Here is a 21,630-nt window from a genome sequence, read left to right on the forward strand (position 1 = left end):
TCTTAGATAAACTTTTTATATTTCTCAACTTTACAAGCTATATACTTCTTCTGTGAGTTTTTTTTTTTTTTTTGAATTTTGTAACAAAGAAAACTGTAACTGTAAGTATGTAGTCTTTAAACCCATCAAAGACCAGAGAAAGATATATTGCATAACTAAACAGAAGTGTGGAGCAAGCAAATTTGAAACGAAACAGAATAAAAACAAAACAAAAACAAAACTGAGAAATCTGGATGACTGGACAGTCACCCAAGGTTCCTCTGCAACACTGGAGCATCCATCTTTGGCCTATAGGCCTAGAATATCTGACAGACTTTTCTATGAAGCAGGAATTTTGAAGGACGTCATACCCTGTCTTGGCAAAGTTTGGCCACTTTTATTCTGTGTCCTGGTTGTACAATTTGAACAGCATTAAGTTAGCAGTTGAGGCAAGGACAGTTTGTTGCTCAGTGGCTAACTTTTGCCACAATAAAATCAAACTCCATTGGAAGGCCTTCAATGAACCTCGCCTTACCAATTTACTTCAAGTGTCTCACTGTCATGAAAATTTTTAGGTTATTAAAGATCTTAAGTGCCATATTGTGTATGTGTCTGAAGAGTTTGAAGATCACCTATCTATCTAATATATATATATATATATATATATATATATATATATATATATATTAGTTTAACCTTAAAAAATATTCCTAATATGACTATGAGTTTGATTGTTATAAATGACTATCTACTAGCCTGAATTTCTTAATTATCTTAAATGGTTTATAATAATGGCTTCTCAGGACTACAACTTTACATTACACATTTAAATGAGCTGCATAGGCACAATACCTTAAAGAAGAATAGAAACACACACACAAACACACACACACACACAAACACACAACAAAAAAACCTTAAATTTGTATCAATATACAAAAAATCCATACCAATATTTGAGACTAGTAATTGTTTAAAAGAAGGTACAATAACCCACCCTTTAATCCCATAATTTCCAAACTATTTTGCTCCTTTTTCCATTCAGAAAGAGATCCCCCTAAATTATCCTTAACCCATCAAATGACCAAAAACTACTACCTCACCTCTTAGGAATGTGGACATCATGTTCTCTAGACTGCTTCCTGTTGCCTAAGGATGATGGAATCTTTAGGGGACCCTGAGAAAATTGGAATAATGCTCAAGTCCTGGGAGAGCTAGTTGTATCATTTGTTGTCTAGCCTCTGTGCAATGAGAAAATGCAGGGCTTATCTGAAGTTCTGATGAGAATAGTCTGTAGGGCTGGACCATCTGAGCTAGCAGCTTTAAAGATTTTTTTGATGCAGAATTTTGAGGACACTGCAACAGAAGTATTCTGAGAGGCTGGGTCCCCTGGGATACTTATCTATCCACATTAACATAAGCATAGAATGTACAATGTGAACAAATAAGTTAAAGATGATATTTTTTTGTTTTATAATTGAGCAAGTAAAATGCATCTGTAAACTTTATAAGTCATTTTGACTGTATAGCTAAACCTCTATCCATGCTATAGGAAAGGATGGCGTGTAATAATAAGTCATGAGGACTTTGTAGCCAGTGAGATTTATCATGTCTCATCCAGTCTCAGAGCTGTTCCCATGGAGAGTTATCAGAATATAAGAACCTGGGGAAGAGTCTAGGAACGTCTCAATGGCAGAGGCAAACTTGCAGTGAATATGTAGGAAGCAGGAAGCAGACAATGGGTTTGAGATAGAGTGAGAATACCTCTGAACAGGTATATGTATTCAAATGTTTTTAGATGCTAAAGACAGAAAAGAAAATGATCCACTACCAGAGGGCCCATAGACTTCTCAGCTCATTCAGGGATACTCCCTCAGCCTAGACACATGGAGGATGGCCTGGGCCCTGCTCCAAATGATACAATAGACTTTCAAGACTCCCCATGGAAGGCCTCATCCTTCCTTGGGAGCAGGAAGGGAATGGGATGGGGGTCGGTGGAGGGAACAGGGGAGGACAGGAAAGTGCAGGAACTGGGATTGGCATGTAAAATAAGCTTGTTTCAAATTTAAGTTAAAAAAATTGTAAAAAAAGAAAATAAAATGAGTATAGACAATCAGAAAAATAAGTAGCTTAAAAATAATAAAGTCTATAAAGAAAGAAGTAATGATTCCACAGGTTCCCTTATGATGCTAAAATCTCTGATTTTCAAAGGCTTAGGTTGGATCTTAAACTTAGAAGAGACTCTAAATATCAACTCTATACCAAATGAGTTTTTATGCCTTGTCCTCTATATATGGCTCAAAGAAGGGACTCAAATATCTCCTTCTTATGATGTACCAGCTTAAGGGTGGGTAAAAACAGAAAGAACAACTTCTAGAATTAACCCAAGTCCAGGCATGAAGAAGCAATATCCAATATCCACAAAGAATTCAGGGCCACCCTTGGCAAATTGCTTCAGGAAACATGGACCATCCCTTCTGAAACAGGAGGGACCTGGCAGCCCACTTCTGCCATGAGCTTGCTTTCAAACTGTGGCTCCGGGCAGAAGCTCTGTGAAGACTTTCTAATTTGTGTAATGATGCTGACTATCTCCATTAAAATGGGAGAGGAAACCAGGGGCTATAACGCCCACCCTTCAAGTTAGAAATGCCAAACTTAGTATAGATAACTTGGCAAAACAGCAAATAAGATCAAATTTAATAATTCCCACTCCTGCTATCACTGTAGAGTTACACCATTTTGCACATTAGGTCCGCCATTTTTTACATTAAATAGTATTTGCCCTTTATATCTATTCACATGTTAAGTAAATGCATGTACAGACACCTGGCTCTGAACAAATGGTAGATCCCATCTTCAGTGCCAGCAATGGCAAACTTTACCGACTACTAGTACTAATGGATAAAGAGTAAATGCCAGATCCTTAAGGAAAACTCCTCTTTGAGCTGAGCCTATTGCTGCTGACATGGCACATGAAAAGGTAGGGACTCCATCTTGAATAGATATAAGCTTTCAGTTAACTTGAAGTTTTTAGCCACTTCCAACATGTGGGATTTGAGCTGCAGGCATAGGGCTGTCAGCACTGTCACGAAGATTAACAACAGGTATTTGAAAAGAAAACCGTCGGCAGTTAGGAGCTGTTCTTAGAGTATGATTTATGATGGTTCTCATGACAGGACTGTGGTTTTGATGAGAAAACAGTACACATGTCATGAAACTCAACTACATGGGTGTTTCAATAAATAAGTTGCATTTGACCAGTAGATGCTATTCATAGACCTAAGCCATCCCTGAGAATAAACAGTCAAAAAGAAATGCCAACATGATAGAAAGGCAGCCCCAAGGCATATTCTAACAGAATAAACTTTTTGTGTGCCCCATTTTATGTGTTACCTGACCCATGGGTGACCCTTCATTTATATTGTACAAAAGGCATCAATTTATCAGCCTCAAGCCATGTCCTCTAGAAAGGAACCCAGTTATTTTATTAAGTGTGGTCATAAAATAATTCATATATTAAAGACCAAAGAGTCTCATAAAACTACGTTTAAAATATGAAAGCACAAGGTAAAAAAGAGATTAGAGTTATAGTTCACCGCTGTGATGGGAAGAATTATTGTCATTAAAATGGCTTAATTCCACAGGGTCATTACTAGAGTACATTTAACCTGACAATGAACTAGAGTCATTAAGGAGGTAATACACACACACAAATATGTAATTTGCACAGTATTTGCTTCCTGTGGTAATTGTTGACAACTACACCACTCTTTCATTTTCAAACATATTTAATTTGAGCCCTGTTTTTCTTTCCTGAAAGCCTATTTGGGTAATCAACTAATTTAAACCAATTTGGGAATGAAGTGCTATGTCAAAGAATTTATCTGTCGTCTTCCCTATCATAAATCACACGATACACATAAGAAACCACCTCTCCCCGGCTTGTCTTCGCCTTGCATTTGATGCTGAGTTACTCATCTCTTTATTTTCACCCCAAAGAAGCAGTTACAGTCCAAACCAGGTGCACCCCTGGAATAACTTGATTGAGAAGATTATGTCTAAACAAGCATCAGCTATTAAGTTTCATCAAGCCACATTTTTGCTGCATTTCATAAAAACAGCAGGTGAGTTAGAGCAGTTGCTCATGATGGAAAAACACATTAAAAGGGTTTAAACCTCAAACAAGCTTGGATGCAGGAGCATCGCTGGTGATGAAAGTCTAACCCGTAGGACATTTCTATAGCTATAATCTAGGTGATTGAAACGAACATTACTATTTTAGGTTTAACACAGAGGATTTTGTGCCTCAAGGGGCACTTCTGAATTCCCGAGACAGTACACAGCACCACTGAAAAATGTCCCTACACAATCCATAGCCACATGGAATCCGATGGAAATATTTAGAACATACGTCTTCAGCAATGGGCTCTTGGCTGCTACCAATATATCAAGGTAACTGTATTTGGGCAAAAATGGAATAAGGGAAGGGAAGTGACAGTTTTAAGAAGATTAAAAAACCAACCAACTTTAAAGAAGATTAAAAAAGAGTGAGCAAGGAGGATCATTTATAAAGAGACGGATGTAAATTCTTTACAAGTCAATTGGTTTTCCTTGGAATTTGCTTGCTCTTATGAAATTGTTATTCCTGACAGACTGAAAGCTCCTTTCTAATGGGAATAAAGCCAAACAGAGGACTGGAATGTTAGTCTCCGGCCTCAGGAGACTACCTCTGAAGAGCTAATTAGGTTACAAGTGTGGGAAAATGAGTTTTGCATCAATCAGATGTGCAGAAGGCTGAAGGATAGACGATTTCTGAATGTTGGGTGGTTAATATTTCTGGAATGTTCGATTTGTGAGTTCAACATAACAATATTTTTTCTGCCATTAATATAGCAACTAAGTTATCAATGAAGACTCACTTTAACCAGGTGTTCTTCTTTTTCTGTGTTTTTCTGAATTTTTTTGTGACAAAATTTTCACATTTTCTTGAGATTTTAGAAGCTCTCATCCAAAAGGGTAATAAGCCTGCTTTATTTATTTAAAATCAGTCAACCAGAGGAATTTAAAAGCAACCCAAAGCTCAGAATGTTATTTTTTTTTCTTTTTAATTTTATGAACAGAAGTTTTGCTTGTTAGTCATGTCACAGTGAACTCCAGCTAACCTGTTATTAGTTGAGGAAGGTGGAAATTACTCTTGCAACTACAAACAGAACTTAGGAGACATGGAAGGAAGCCATGTGGATTTTTTGAACACTTTTCTTTTTCTAATTATACAAAAGAACTGGTAATGTGTATCTCATGCTAGATTCCTTCTAATTAAAAGAAAAGTTCTGAGAGACAGCATTGCATCAAAGAGAAATTCCTTCACAAAATGTTAAGTCTGGATTGATTAAGCCACATTCAAGGGGCTAAAGAGAGCCAGTTTTTATAGCATACATTATCTTACATCTGAGGACAATCAGAGAGGTATCTATTTCAAGTATCTATAACTTGCTGAGGTTTTGTTGTTGTTGTTTTATTTGTGCATGTGCGTGTGTATGCGTGTGTGTGTGTGTGTGTGTGTGTGTGTGTGTGTGTGTGTGTGTGTGTGTTTGTACCTTCCCTTAACATTTCTAATACATATAGCAAAGGAATGTTTGTCTCTCTTTATGTGAGATAGTGGACAAATGGGGAGCCATATTTCTACCCCATTACTGAGGAAGACTGTGGTCCTAACGTGAGAGTGAGAGTTACATTTTGCTCATTTGTTTTCATTTTTCACCTACTGTATCTCCTTATAACACATTTTAGTGTTTTAATTATAGCTAATCTTAAATATTTAGTTTGAACTGAGTAAAATGCAAATACATATTAATGTGATAATATTAGAATTTGCAAGATTACATATTTGTATAAAACAAATGGTCATTTAGCAATTTGTTCAGAAAAAAACAATCCTTTGAGGTAAAATGAGAAACATTCATATATTATTAACTCTCACACTTCCCCTGGTTTAATCTTTTTTAAATTTTTCTTTACCTTTTTAAAACATTTATTTATTTAGCATGGTTACCTGTATCCATGCATGCCACAGTGCTTATGGAAGCCACAGCACATTAAGTCTGGAATTGGTTGTCTCCATCTGAGCTGTGGATTCCAGAGATCAAACTCAGGCCATTAAGCTTGGCAGCAGCAAATGCCTTTATGAGTTGATCTGTATTACCATCTTCCAGTTACTTAATTTTAAAGGAATGCATAAAATAGTAAAAGAATCTAGAAAGGTTTTCTGACTTTTTGTGTGTGTGTGTGTGTGTGTGTGTGTGTGTGTGTGTGTGTGTGTGTGTGTGTGTGTGTTTCTCAATGGCTAGGATACTATATTCCTGCCTTGCTTCTTCACTTTAGATACTAAAATAAATAACCAATGAAGTAAATTAATTCTAAAAGTATTAAAGAAGAAACAAATGTTTAAGGGAAAGTGCTTTTTGTCTATAAGGTATTAGTACAAGTTCCCAAAATTTGACCCCTTCTCTCTTTTTTTTTCAATGCAAGCCCATCTGAACATACACATCTTTTATTGCAAGGCAAGAATTAGCTATTTTGTTGAGCATTCAACAGCTTTACACAAAAGGAATTGATTTCAGAGATAGCAATGGTAGTGAAGAGTTAGTACTGCAGAGAATGGACTATAGTCTACATTTGCATTGACCCTCTGAGCAGGGAAAGAGTAAAACTCCAAGAAAGAAAATATACTGTTGACAAATCTGACTAAAAATGTGAAGTAGATGCTAGGAATTGGAAGTAAAGTCTAAGATAGGGTAAACTAGGACAGCCAGGTCCTACACACAGGAGAAAAAGTGGTTGCTATAGATATACTGTACATTATAACCAGGTCAAAATGGATAGATAGCTTACAGCAGTTTTGCTGAAAGCTCTCCATTGCTTACAGAATGCAATAAATGGTGGACTATTCTTTCAGAATCTTGTCTGGTGAGAAGACCTCCCTCCACACCAATGCAGATTCACTAGGACTCACTGAGTCCCACTCTGAGGACCTTTCAGGTTTCTGTCACATTCTCATATGAAAAAGGAAGCCAAGTAGCTGTGAAAATGATAACTGGCAATCCACATACAGGTAAACAGTAAAACTACAAGCACGAGATCTTCACAAACATGAATGAAGGAGTTAACAGTAACCAAATGGTCACCAACATTCAGGCTAAAACTTACCAACATTGGTCCATATGGTAAAGCACTTTACGTAGTTCCATTAGGTAATTGGAGGGGTATGTCCAGGTTTTTGAGTGCTACTGAGAAATAAACTACCCTTTAAATTGAAATTAAATATTGATTTGACTTAACAGTAACTGCTAAGTTCACTACTTCAATTTGACTTTATACAATTTATGATCACCATCTCTGTCCCAAATTTCCTTTTAATAAAACTACCACAATAATTTATGCCATGTCTTCAAGTTTCTTCAAGTCTGGTGACCAAATATAATTTCAGCATACATGTACAACTCTTTGTGATGCATGAAGAAAATTTGTATCTCCTATTTATAATAGGTCAAGGCAGCACATTGTTTGCTTGCCTATTTATTGTTTCTATGCCCCTATTACAAGCACTAGAATGGATACTTCTATGAGATCATGCATTTTAACCATTCTGTTTACTGCTAAATTACCAGTGCTTAGGAAAGAACTGAAAACATAAAAGATACTCCATAAATATTTCTTGAATACATTAATAGGTTGCCAATTGGAATACTTATAAATCAAAGTGTACTGGTCTTGTCAGTGACTGAAGTATGAGATAATGAATGCATGTGCCCCCCAACCCTTCTCATGTGTGTATTCAAAGTAAATTAAGGAAGGGTTTAAGAGAGATGAGTGTCAATCAGATATTGTATCCCTAGAAACATTTAATTCCAAATGAGAATTACTGGAGGTCTAAGAGTGTTCATTCTCCAACTCTTGATTTTGTTTAATTTCACAGACACAAAGAAGCCAACAACACAGATTGCTCATGTGTCTCTTGAACGATTTCCCATGACTCTGACATTTCTCATTATCAATGCTTTATGAGCTTTGTCTTTTTGTTGTTTTACTAGGATACTGTACTCCAGCTAGAACTGTCACTTCTACTAAAGAAGGAACACAGGAGAGGTGTCTTTGAGTAGTACCTGTCAAAGCTGATATTTTGGATATCTTGCTAAAGTCTGAAAGCGAGAGCTGAAAATAATGCTAACAATATGCTGGCACAATGTTGACTGTTCTCAATTTAAATATAAATCAAAGCTATAGATTACAAACTATCTTTAAATGCAATCATGAGAATACTATGATCTTAAAAAGTATACTCAGAAGCCTTCCTAGAACTTAAATAATATCAGACTATAATTGCAATCATCCTTTGGAGTTCTCTTTGTCTTTGATCAAAGCTATCCATTTTTTCATTATCAATTCTTACCTTGGTCAGGTCATTATAACCAGAATCAATAGCACAAAAGACAAAAGGCATGTTGTTTTATATTTCATATTACTCACAATATGAGCTATGCCGTGTTGGAGTGTTAAACTTCATCTAATCATTCTCCATTATTTAATGGGGTTGCAAAATAGAAATTTTTATGGCTGCAATTATTAATCTGAATGGGCAATCAAAATAACCAATCTGAACCCAAACTGAACAAAAACCAAATAGTGTGTTCTGTTCCTAACATATACACTTTGAAAGCAACCTGTGAGTCAACAGAGTAAAAAAAAAAAAAAAAAAAAACAAGGAGCAGTCTATGTGAGAGAGGAAGTTTCAACTGAGACTCCTACCCTCCACTAATAAGGTTCATTAATTCCTGAGTTCAGCATGAAATGTATGTAGGTACCTAGCCCTATCATCCAAAATTTAGATACTCTATCCACGCTGGCACAGTAGGACTAGCTCCAGCTTTTAATTTACATTAATCCCTAGTACTACAAAAAGTTGAAGAATCCTAGTCTTCTCCATACATCTTCTTTAAGCCACCTAGTTTTCCACAAACCCTGCCTTCTGTCTCCTCTCCAAGATTACCATTTTCCTGACATCCTTCCATGATGCCCTCTAGAGCTTACTTGCAGCTTTATAGGCAAAATAATATTCAAGAAATCTTTGGATTCCTTTCCTCTCCCAGATCTGAAAGAATGCTTCCCTCCTGAGGGTATCGCTTCTTCAAAGACAGCTAAAATGAGCCAAGTCCTTAATGGAAGATCCTAGAACTCCTCTCACCCTCATCATTTCTGTTTCTCTGATTGGACAGTTTGGCTCATTACATCCATTTGGTAGAACTCTAAGTATTCAATTAGATGTCTCTCACTATATCAAAGGTTGCCTTGAAACGTCTCCTATTGGAAACTCTATTATAATTTGACTTTTAGCTATAAAGACAAAGTCTAGGCAAAAGACCCGACTTGATTACCTAAACAGTATTCTCCTCTTTGCCACCAGCACCCTAACTGTGCTTTCTAAAACAAAACTCAACACTTCACTATTTACTATACCATATCATTTCTCTCTCAATATATAAACTTGGACTGAATAATGAACACTTTAAATTTTTAATTTTCCTATTGTATTCATATCAAGCAACAAACAGTCACCATTTCATTGAAACCTTTCTTATCAAAGTCATAACTGATCTTCAGGTCATTCAATTCAACAATCAAAATGTAATTCTCATCAAATAGCATCTAATGGAAGGTTGGCTTACTTCATTATCTTCACACCCTGTTAGCAACATTCTTCCCAACTCCCTCTGATCTTGTTGATACTTCCAATTGTCAGTTTGTTTCCATGGTCTGGTCTTTTGTATGATGTTGGCCTGTGTGGTACTTGGAATGAGAAATGTCTCCTGTTGTCTAGAGCATTTGAACATTTGGCTACCAATTGGCACTGAGTTTAGAAAGGTTTAAGTGTTCTGAGCATGCTGGTGGAAATATGTCACTGGTAGTTTCTTTATTAAGAGCCCCACTCCACTACAAGTTTGATCTTGTGCTTCCTGCTCAAAGATGTTAGCTATCAGTTTTCTGTTATTCCCATCATGCCACTACGTATTGCCATACCTCTCCTCTCTATCATAAGAGACTTTTGTCTTTCTAAAAGATTTAATAATCTAAAAGATAAAATAATCTGAAACTCTATCTTCCTTAAGTTGCCTTGGAACATAGTGTTTTATCACAAAAAGTAATTAATGACACTTACTATTCAAACTTATTTTCTCCTTTTAAAAACTCTTTTTGGTAAGTCAATGATACCACAGCTTCTCTGATGACACCCTAATTAGTATCTTAAATATGGGTCTCTGCTAAGCATAAACTCCATAGTCTTGTATCTAATAGCTCTCTTAATAACCTCATAGGAGACCTAATCAGAAAATTAACTTAGACATGTGTAAAAATTTAGAATGAGCCACTGACCTTGTTTACTAGCCTTCAAAAGTCCTCCCTACCACTCACTTCTTGTGTTTTAATTGCAATTAATATTTTCGGATTGTCAGACCCAAAATCATAAGATGATCTTGTCTTCTTTCTCTTCCATCTCAACTACAACCTGGAAGTAACTTCCTCTACTCTCTCTCTCTCTCTCTCTCTCTCTATATATATATATATATATATATATATATCCCTAAACATTTGACAAGCTTGCCTTTTACAGCCTTGGTCAAATAGACCACTATTCCTTGTCTAGAATATTGCAGTAACTTTTCTAAGTCCCTTTGCTGTCACATCAAATCTCTTTATGTTCACACAAAAAGGTATAATGATTATTTTAAAAGAGAAAAAAGATTTATTTTCCCACTGGTTAGCAAAGGGAACAAAATAGTCCATTCTTAAGTGATCTAACGCCAACTCCTCAGCTACTTTAGTTTTCATTTCTTTCTAGTGTTCCCATCTGTCAAACTATTATACCCATTATATTGCCAAACCAGGCTAAGAATGCCCTACTCAGCTAGTACAACTGTTATTCTACCTGTCTGGAACTCACAGTGAACATAAGTCTTTTTCCCAACTATACCATTCAGTGAGACCAGATTTGATCACCCAAATTTAATTTATATATCCACATCTGACCTTTTATTTCTTGTTCCTTTTGAAATTTTTGCATTCACTCTTTCAAATATACATTATATTTATGACACTCTTCATTATTGCTTCCCTCTAGAAAGATAGTTGGCATTCTCTTCCTTTCATCTTTATCTTTTAAGTACTCTAGCCGCAGTGTCAAAGATAATGTTAACATGTATTGAATAATCAATTTTTACTGAATGTTTGCATGTGTTAATGAATGAATATATAAAAGGACAAGTGAACAAACTCTGTATTTTTATTCTTTGAAAAATCCATACATTTATACAATATACATTGATTATATGTGTCTCTCCAACTCCCCTTACCCTGTCTCCTTCTCAGCTTCAAGTCCTTTTTTATTCATTTTTTTTATTACTAACAACCCCATGAGTTGTCTTTAATTAGCATGGTCCATATTCACATGGGTTTGTGCCCATTCTCTGTGGTATGAGCAGAACAAGCAGTCATGTCCCTAAAAGAGAACCATCCTCTCATTCAGCAGTCATCAACTCCCAGTACCTCCTCAGCTAGATGGAACCTCAACAGCACTTGCTTATCCACACTGGGAATTTTACTTACTTGATCTTGCGCAAGTCTTGTGCAGGTAAACACAGCTGTTGTGAGCTGAATGGGTACAACAGCCATGCCATATTAAAAAAGTCAACATTTTACAGTTCTCTCCAAACAATAGCTCCTACATTCTTTCAAACTCCTGTGAAATTCCCTGAGCTTTGGATGATGGGTTATCAATATAGAAGAACCATCCATGTCTGAGCCCTCCATTATTTATAGTCAGCATTTTGGACAGTTAGTCTGTGCAGTATCACCATCCACTCCAAAGAGAATAATGAATGATAATTAAGCACACTGTGGGAGAATCTGTAGTGCTATACTCTCAAGGTAGATTCACAGAATGAATAAGATCATTCATGAAACTCAAATGTACAAAGATATTTAAAATTAAAGGTGTTCCTAAGATGGACTTGGGACAAAATTTTGTCTCTCTGAATTCAAATGAGAACTTGAACCTTTATGGAAAGGTGAATCCTCTAAGTTTAGAGTAAATGGTGGCAGAGAAAACTCTTTACAAGCCATACAAACACGAAGACAAGAGTGTATGTCTGTTTTCTGAGGAAAGGTACTTCAAAATGTGTGTAAAGGGAATGAGCAATGAAAGAGTGTGTGTGAGAGAGAGGGTATTTTACATCTGAATTACCTCATGAGCACTAAACTGTTTCATAGAAGAACAAACTCATGGAAAAAGAACAGGATCATACTTACTAAGAGAAAACATTCCTCTTCTAACCATGATCCCATAATACTCCCATACTTCCACTGTAGTCCTGAAAACAATAGCATTACCAAATATATTCATCTCAACTTGGCCTTTCTTCAGGTGAAAGTCCAAAGGAATGGAGAAAATCTCCTTTCTTGAATATTATACTTTATACTTTTTATGGTGTTTTCTAGAAGGTTGTGACGAACAAAAACTATAAATAGGCTTTCTTGAATGCTGGCAATAATTTGAAATTACAGGGTGTAGGTACTTTGTGTAAATGCATCAAACCACACACCCATGATTTATGGGATTTCTATGTTTTCATTTAAACAATTAATCTGAACATTATTTGTTCTAAAATATTCTATTACTACAAAGCAGAAGCCCAAATAATAAATGCCATAAGGTGTGGGGGAGGAGATGGAACCACTGACATATTACAAACTTCAGTTTGGCTGCCTTCTTTATTTATTATTATAGTTTTTTAATCAAAAAGAAATTTCAGTGAGCTGTCCCTCCATGTTTAATGCTCCATCCATTTATCAGCCTACAGAGATTGTCAGTAAAACACGACTTGCCCTGGTTTATCTACTACTGTCTTAGTACATATTTTTTGCACTACTTGAATTTAGGCTTACTATCACCGTGAGCTATAATATCAGATCTTATGATTTGTAAGTGATATCTAGTAGGTAAAGGAAAAATATCTGTACCTGAAGTAATGTTTCCCTGAAGCATGAGAGATTTATGCTTCAGTGAAAATAAAGTCAGTAATATCATTGTTCAAAAATTGTTTATTCTTATGAATATCCCACAATTTAAGAAAATTAATTTTTCTTTACTTTCTTTTTTTCCCTTTACCTTCATCTTCAAAGTCATTTTAAGCAACTTATGAATTTTTAAGTTAAGTATTTCTTTTATGTACATACATACAAATTCACATTTGTTACTTTTTGCTTGGTAATTATTCACTTATTTATTTTATTAATTTCACATAATGGGATCCTACTCAGTCGAGACATCATTTATAATTTATTTATTGTCAATATCACAGGCTTTCTTGGTCACAGAAGGACAAACGTTGTTTGTTTCAATTTCAATGAATGAACTCCCTAGGATTGCCAAGTAAATAAGTAAATAAATAAATGTAATTAAATGGTAGTTGCCAGAGGCTGGGAGACTAGGAAAAGTAGATGTGCTCCTCAGTAAATACAGAGTTTCTGTCATGAAGGATGAATAAATTTTAGGTATTTGCTGTACATTATAGTACTAAGAGTTAAAATATTATGGTACACTTCAAAATGTGTTAAGACAGTAGATGCCAAAGTAGATCTCACCATTTTAAAAAACAAGACCAAAAAAAAAAAAAAAAAAAAAAAAAAACCTACTTGAATGTGAGCCAAACATAGATTGAGTTTTAACAAAAATAATAGCCTAGTGGCAACATATCAGAAGAAGACAGCCGAAGGCCTAAGGAACAGCCAAAGCACCTCACAGATTCCTGACCACACAAACTACAAGGTAGTTAAACGCTTGTCATGTTAAACTGATCAATTTTGTAGTACTCTGTTCCACAGCAAAGTGTAATGAGAACACCTATCCAACTCTTGCATATTCTGCATGCATTTAGTGTGCTGTCAACCTCCTGTGAACATGTACAGTGTGGACTCATCACTTCTCTGTTGGTTGTTTTTTTACAATTCCTTCTGCATTTCTCTATTTCTTCCAGTTTGGTCTTTGAGTTTTGGGTTTAAGCTTTCTAAAGTATTTAATGATCACTGAATCATGTTTTCATAGATGGTATGAATATCTTCATTCTGTTAAACAAGATTTAATTTATAATTCCTATGCAGTCATATTTCTAGATTGTTTTCTCTATCATGTTGTAGCTTGAATTATATTTTGAAGAAATGTCAATTCCTAGATTTTTAGTGGTTTTCTGTTTTTTTTTTTCTTAAGTAGTTTTGAGCTTGTTCTATACTTAGCTTTTTAGCTCACCTATAGTTAAACTGGATCACATTACAGACAGCCAAGTACAAGTTTCAAAGACAATAATGAACAGAAGCAGGTCACTGTGATTAGGCAAAAAAAAAAAAAAAAATGATTGGTTGAATTATCATAAAAGAAGACATTTGAACATTGCATTCTGTTCTTTCAACCTTCTTATGTTTTCAGTAATAACTGCATAAATTTAAATTCCTGAAATTCTGTACGTGCTGATATCTTGTGGGAGCTTTTGTCACTGGTATTCTTTTTTGATGTTTTCTAACTTTATTTTACACCGTAATCTTCCATGACAGATTTAAAACTGACAGTATAAATTCTTAAAATGTACACTGAGCTTTTAATTTTCATGTTAACTTTAATTTGTGCAAGTTTCACAAAGAGATTTCTTTCAAATATCGAGTGTATCTTCAACAAGGGCACAGTAACCCCCACCCTTTCTTTTCAGTGCTTGCTTTATGACCTTCAGTAAACTTCTATGGTATTCTTTTAATAGGTTTACAAGTTGCTTGTTGTACCTAATCATAAGTATTTAATGTGTTTTGTGTCCATTCTAAATTAATCCCATTTTTCCATTACACTTTGAATTGGCCATTGCTTGTGTATAAGAGAGCTATTGATTTCTCAATATTGACTTATTTTTTAAAATCTGGCTACTTCCTGGATGCCTACCACTTCTGAAATTTTTTCTATTGCTTTTGGTTGATTTTTCTTTTATTGATTGACAACAGTTTATCTTGTCATATGTGTTTCCATGTATTTATACTTCTACATTTAGGACACAATCTGGTATCTCTAAATATTAACATGAAAGCTAATCCTTTCCTTATTTGAAACAAATTATGGATCCCTTATATATTAATTCTTGTATATACCACTTTAATAAACATGCACAGAGTATAAATATTACAGATAATTACGTCAGAAACCCATGTCAGCCTCACACAGTTATTGTCCAAGTATTTACATACATGTAACACAGGTATGTGACTTACTCCTGTGGGCCTCCACAGTGTGCCACCCTCAGGGGTCCTTCCTCACAACCTCCTATGTCTTCCTTCCATCATTACCATTGTCTCCCTCTACATCCAATGTCCTGTCACTCACATGACCAATCATGATATTCTCATGCCAAATTTCTATAATTCATTACAACTGCAAAGCTCCTTTACCACAATCGCCAAGGACTGGGAAATTTTGGAAGTGGGAACATCACTAGCTTACATCCCAATTCATGATATTTTAACATTGTATGAAGTTTTCTTAGTGTTTATAAGCGATTGTTAAGTCCAGTTCTAATATTTAAGCCAAGTTCAATATTTAGCTTAGTAAGAATTCTCTTCCTGAGTCAGTAACAAATACTGTAGTGAATCAAATGATTTATTCACTCATATGAAGATGCTCGGATGTTTGTTCACTTTTCCTCTAATTTGTTACTGTCCAATTAAATTAATTCACTTGTTTTATAATGTGAAATGCTTTCACATCCTTGGCATATGCACTTTGAACATAATATATCAGACTGCTAAAACATTTTAAAACTAATTTGTAAATAGTTCCATTATGATTATCACAGTTGTTTATGAGTTTTCTTTTATCTGCTATTTTTGTTTAATTTTGCTATTGTGGTCATATACATACAATGTTTTAAGAAGGATTTGTTTCTTTACATAAAAGAAATTACTATATAATTAAGAAGTTATTGTTCTAAAACTACAGTTAGTCTGACCTATAAAAATGTCTTGAGTCACAGCCCCCATTGTTACAACAGGAAAATTTGAAGTAATTTTTCAATTTGTCAGCATTTTTCATTATTGCTCAGATTCATTTGTGAACTTATTATTACTAATGTGTTCAATGTTTATCATGAACTATATATACTTTGCTTCTATATGTAGTGGAGTTTATTTTTCATTACTATTTTTATTTATAATTCTAATCAGTGAAACATGCCCAAGTTTGCCCATTTTTGACCATTTTAAGAGCCTGTTTGTAATTTTCCTGATCATTTATACCTTTATTTGTATTTTCTGTTTAGTCCATCTTTCTTTTCCAAACCCTCTTGGGCTAAAGAAAAAAGTTACAGACTGTCACATGCTAATCAAAATTTGACTCCTGAGTTGCATTACCTAGCCTAAGTTTTCTGCTTCTATCTCTATTAATTATTTTCATTTTCTTGTTCATTTTCATATTGTTTTAAAGAGTGGCTCTAAGTTATTGTTTCTAAGAATAGTTTGTTATTCAAAATGTTTTATTCAAATTATTCAATTTTGACTACAAAGTTTTAGTTTAAGTGGACTTTCCTGAGATATTGCTTCTAGTTTATTGCCTTTAATATGTTTTACCACCAAAATAGATGTTGCTTTCAATTTAGACATTGTCTTTATTACACAACTTACAGGAATATTTTTTAAGGGTTCCCTGTATGAATATTTTCAACTTCTGGTTTTAATGAATTATATTCAGGCAATATTTTTCATAAAGCATAAATTCTTGTTCTACTTTTATATGTCCTATTTATTCCATAAAAAGCTGTGGTTTCTCTCTCCAGTGCCAAATTCCATTACTTCATTTGTATTATATCATGCATATTTACTGTGTACATAAATTTAACATTAAACCCAAAGCATATTGTTTTGCTTCAGTATAAGAAAATCCCTTGGAAATAAATTAAAATATCACATACCAAAGTTAACAAGACCCAAAGACTATATGACTTAATGATCTCATATATAATTAGAATGAGCATTGAAAATTAAAGATATGAAGCTCAAAATTCAAAATACCTTTTCAATGCCAAATATATTTTATGCATTTATCTGCCACAGAAACACACAAATGAAAATTCATGGCATGAATAGAACTAGAAATCACATTTAAAAGAAATATTCTCATATTAAATTAAAAGGTATTGTTTATAAAAACCATTCAATTAAAAATAAATTGGGAAGATATTTAAGAGCAAAGCAAAATATTTAATATCAAAATCACATTAAAATTAAGTTTTAAAAATAAATGGTATTAGATGCTCTTATTATATTAATAAAAATATATTCTGCAATAAAGATACAACCTTAAAAATATTTTTGCATTATGTAATACATTAAGTACATATCAAGGGTATATCAAGATACTGGCTTAATAAGAAGTATTGAAAAGAATGATTAACACTAAAGAATTTTGAAAATGCCAGTGGAAACCTAACATAGAAGCTTCCTAATAGGACACATACACACACACACACACACACACACACACTATTATCAATAGAGTTACCCTATAACAAGGGGACAGTGCCTTCCCCAGACACCATAGGCTATCAAATGAAAAGCTCAATACCAGGTGTTTTACCTCTTTTCAAGTTGTTGATCAGTAGGAATTCATATACTTCTGAAATATTACAGTCTATTTCCAATGCCATTTGTTACTCTCCAGAATTTGACAATATTGTCATATTACTGAAGATATCACACGCCTTACTTACAGAATGAAAAACAAAATTCTGGTACCAAACTGGAAGCCTTTACTGGCTAGGTTTCATGGTGCTACTGGAAGAGAAAGGAATCATCAATGATATTACCCAACAATGAATTGTATGAGCCACAACAATGATTTGTCTGGGAAGACATACCCATTGATGCAACAGTGAGAGAAATATTGTGAGAGAAACTGACCACTGTCTGACTGCATTTAAAGTCCACAGGTCAAGATAAACCTCATATCTGGCACTGTTAACTGGGTCTGTGATTGGGTAGGTCATAGAGGAGAAGCTAGTATTATCATTCTGTTAAACAAATACTGTAATTAACTGTTCCCTAAATCTTTTTAAATGTTTTCTAATATATTTGAGATTATGATTACATCAGTTTCCCCTTCCTTTTCCTCTCTCCAATCCCTTCTATATATTCCTCCTTGCTTTTTTTAAAATCAATGGCCACTTTCATTCATGAATTATTGTTTCATGCATTATATGTATATACATATAATATGACTCCATTTTTAAAGATTAACCTAGCAACCAAAAAAAAAAAAAAAAAAAAAACACTCTTATTTTTTACCCATGTGTTACCTCAGCCCTCGTCAGAGAAGCTTCTTTTGTAGTAATTAATGCAGAGACTTACAAGTAGCCAATGTGCAAAGACTAAAAGACTTGGGAGTACTTACCTCCAAATGATAAATAGCATATGTCCTTTCTGTAAGGTTCAGGGATCATAATGCAAGAAACAACAGAAAAGATTTTAAGAGTCAGATGAAGTGGATATTTGCACTGATACAGTATAATAGTTCTGTTGAATATGAACTCACAGTGGCTAGGAGGACATGCACAATCGAGACAGCTACATTCTTGGCATGGATAGCAGAGGCACTCCATCTTTAGTGATTGACAACTGGCTACTGTGAGTTGTATGCCATAAAATGCTACCCCTGCTGCAGTAGATGTCCCCACACCAATAAACATATAAACAGCACACAAAGTTGGTAGGAGAGAAAATGAATTTTAGATGGAAAATAATTTGGTGGGGGAGAAGGGATTAAGATAAGATTTATCCCAAACACATGCATGTGTAAATATTAAGAAAAATACTTTAAATGATTTTAATTAAAATAATGGCTTTTTTCTTCATTACTAAAAAATTCAAGAGAGACAGTAAATGATAAAAAAATTATTTGAAAAACTTCATTCTTTTTTAAAAAAGAACAAAACAATTAATTAAAAAATATCTTACATGTCAGTAACTTGTACTAAATATTCACAGTTAAGTAATGAATCACTATTAGGATTTTTTCTTTTTTATTGAATAGCTACTTCTCTCACATAATAAATCTCAACCATGTTTTCCCTCCCTCCAGTCCTCCTTGCTCCCCACTTGTACTCCCCCAGATTCACTTCCCTTCTGTTTTCTTTTCAGGAAAGGGCAGCCTCCAAGAGGTAACATAAAAAAACAAGATACAATGAGATAAGACAAAATCCCTCATACTGAGGCTGGACCAAGCAACCCAACAAAAGAAAAAGTCTTAAGAGCAGGCAAAAGAGTCAGTTTCTATTGCTGTCATGACCAACTCGAGTAGGAATTTCATTTATGCTTCCATAGCTTTTATTTTCTTTTTTTCATCATTTTAAAATGTATTTTATATATGAACCATAGTTTCCCCTACCTCCTCTCCTCCTGTTCCCTTCCCCCTCCTCCCTTCTACCCATCTACTTCTCAACAGTTCATTATCAAAGGCAGTCAAGACAGGAACTGAAACAGGGTAGGAACCTAGAGTCAGGAGCTGGTGCAGAGGCCAGGGAAGAGTTCTGCCTACTACTTTGCTCCCCTTGGCTTACGCAGCCTGCTTTATTATAGAAATCGGGACCATTAACCCAGGAGCAGCTCAGTCCACAGTGAGCTGAGATCTCCCACAACAATTATCAAAGAGGAAAATGTGCCATAATAGACTTGCCCACTAGATTTTTTTTTTATTTTCTAGATTGAAATTCTGTTTCCAGATGATTCTGTCTCATATCAAGTTGACATAAAAGCAGCCAGCACAATCCCTAAGATTGGTAAGAAGAGGGTGTACTCAGTACACATTTTTCATTCCGTGGTGTAGTAATGGTACTATTTATGACAATAAGATAAGAAAGAGAAATGATACCTTCAGGAAGGAAGAAAAGAAATGGAGAAAAGAGCAAGGAAAACACAGAGTTTCTAAGAATAATCTGCTGTGATCATTCACCTGTTGCCCAAGCATGAGGAGATGAGATTATATAGGGATCACTGATTTAAAAGCCAAACATTGTCTCATTATCTGTAACCCCAACACTGCACAGTTGAGACTGGTGGATCCCAGGTACTCCCCAGCTAGCCAATCTAACCAAAGGCATGAGCTTCAGCCTCGGTGAAGAGACCCTTCAATATATATATGTATATATATATTGCTGAGAAATCATCTTAAACCTACATATTTCTTCACAGGAGTGAATACCTCCAAAACTACACATGTACATATATACCACATTCACAGATGCCCATACACACACACACACACACATTACCAGATGTTCATTTTCTCAAAATTTACTTATATATTAAACACAATACAACAATCTTTCAGGGGTAGGAAAGAAATAAGAAAGGGTGTGGGGAGAGTAATCAGAATGCATTCTATACATGTGAGATTAAAATTTAGTAATAAGAAAAAGAAATGAGAAGTTAAAACACTAACATCCTAAGGTTGAATTATAATAAAAAGGCAATTTTCAGAACGAGATGAACATTGTGATGTAAATATGAAAAACAATCAACCTCATTTTAATAAGACTGATTCAAATTAGAAGCTGAAGGGTGGTAATTTTGCTTTTAATTTCAGGAGACTGGCAAAACTTGATATTGGAGCAAAGAGAAGACTTCACCCCCACCCTCTGAAGTTTGAAGTCAATGAACTGACAATAGATAAATTTAATTGGAGAAGGGCTATACAACTTTATTACATGAAATAAGAGAACAATTTTTGAGACATGAATAAATGACATAGTTGGCATTTGTGCCAGTTAGTACCAGTTTTTACAAGTCACCCACTCTCACCTTCTTCCCAGACTCTTCTTCAACTGCAAAGAAAAGTATGTTTCAAAAACTTTAAGGTTAGCTACTGCTCCATATGTTCACGGATTTCAACAAGCGTGTTGTTGCAGATGCTATGGAGAGCAGAAAAAAAAGGGAAGTGTGCGGGTAGAACATTCCTCTTTCATTTCTTGTCAGGTTCCAAAACTCCCTCAAGCCCATATTTTTTTTATCTCTACAGAACCAGCCCTATATGAATACCTCTACCCATGCTGCTGCCAGCTCAGGATGGATCTTGCCCACTTGGATCATAGCTGGTCTTTGGATGGTGACTCTGAGGAAACACAGTCTTATGTAGTGGTTTTGAGCAGGGGATGCCTTCAACAGCATTCCCAACTCAAACTCTAACTATCAAAAAAATTTGCATTTTCCCAAGATGGAGGCTTCATTGAGTGGGGTCTTTCTATTAGAATCCGTTTCTTATTGGGATTTTTTTTATGATAATGATCGCCTTAACAATTATAGATGTATTGTCATGTATAGTCTCATTGTCCTCAACATCAAAGCTGTCCACTAAATGTCTTGATCTTTTTTATAATCTTTCTGTACCACATTTTTACTCATTCACAACATAGACCTGGATGAGAAAACTGAGTTGTACCCATGGCATGGCCTGAATGTTATCCAGTCTTGAAATATCCCCTGCCAAAAAAAAAAATTATCTCATTAAATTTATATTCAACT

Source organism: Phodopus roborovskii, unplaced genomic scaffold (genome assembly GCF_943737965.1).
Source record: "Phodopus roborovskii unplaced genomic scaffold, PHOROB, whole genome shotgun sequence".
NCBI classification, from domain to species: domain Eukaryota; kingdom Metazoa; phylum Chordata; class Mammalia; order Rodentia; family Cricetidae; genus Phodopus; species Phodopus roborovskii.